General features: G+C 45.2%; 1 non-coding gene across 1 annotated transcript; it reads left to right on the top strand.

Moving 5' to 3' along the window:
- Positions 1-155, top strand: LOC143261464 (5.8S ribosomal RNA). The gene has a single exon (XR_013035578.1). It is a non-coding gene; the product is annotated as a 5.8S ribosomal RNA (ribosomal RNA).
- The last annotated feature ends 949 nt before the right edge of the window (positions 156-1,104 follow it).

Here is a 1,104-nt window from a genome sequence, read left to right as displayed (position 1 = left end):
TACCCTGAACGGTGGATCACTTGGCTCGTGGGTCGATGAAGAACGCAGCTAATTGCGCGTCAACGTGTGAACTGCAGGACACATGAACATCGACATTTCGAACGCACATTGCGGTCCACGGATACAATTCCTGGACCACGCCTGGCTGAGGGTCGTTTACGTACTTATAAACTGCTTGCGTTGATGGCACTTGTTGCCTATATACGTACGAGCGAATGATGGGCGCTTCGTCGGCGTTTGTCGCGGTCCTATGAATATTGAGAAATTTTACGTACGTCTAACAGTCTTCGAGAGAGATGGAAATCGTGTTCGAACTAGCGTGAGTGTGGAAGGCGGTGTCGTGTGTCGTATATGTTTTATATACGTCCGCCCGTCTGAAACACCGCTTCGAAGCGGTGACAAAATCTTTTTCGGGACGATTCGTATCCGTAGAACTATCGAGATTTCACTGGTACATTTTCAACGCGCTCCCGACGTCGCCTGAAATGAAACGAGATGGGTTTAACCCACGAAAGCGTACTACACGAGTCTGTCCTATGTGAAGACTGTGTACAGAGATCGAACGAACGCATGAAAGAAATTGAACGAAAGAACACATAACCCGCAAAAATATAGAGTAGAATTGTGACCGTTGCTTCGAATTTGAATTTATATGTATATATATATCATAGCCCCAGGGAGTGGAACCTATGAGTGTGGAAGGATGTCTCTTACCGTTATGTTGCCAGAGGAAAAAAAGTCTCTCTCTTCGTACGACACATTTGTGTACGAATTGTATCGATGGCTATATAGATCCGATGTTGCACATATTCTGAGTAAAGAACACCCCACCCGGGTTACCGTCCTAAAACTCTTCTATTGGTGTGGCTATGATGTGTGTGTCAACGCAATCGCGAGTCTGGTTCTACGGGAAAACCGTTTGTCGGTCGCCCCATATATCTTTTTGTTCTCTTCAAATGATCGAATAGCGAAACCGCACGAGATCAATCGGTCGTCTAGTCCCCGAAAGTACTTTTCGGACGGACGTTAAAGTTATACCGATTGTAATCGTCTTGCGAGTGTTTCGAAGATCTATATTTGGAGAGGATATCGAATTTTATAAAA

The sequence above is a fragment of the Megalopta genalis genome, unplaced genomic scaffold (genome assembly GCF_051020955.1).
Source record: "Megalopta genalis isolate 19385.01 unplaced genomic scaffold, iyMegGena1_principal scaffold0052, whole genome shotgun sequence".
NCBI lineage: Eukaryota > Metazoa > Arthropoda > Insecta > Hymenoptera > Halictidae > Megalopta > Megalopta genalis.
Note: the sequence above shows the minus strand (reverse complement) of the source record. Positions and strands in the feature narration are given on the sequence as shown.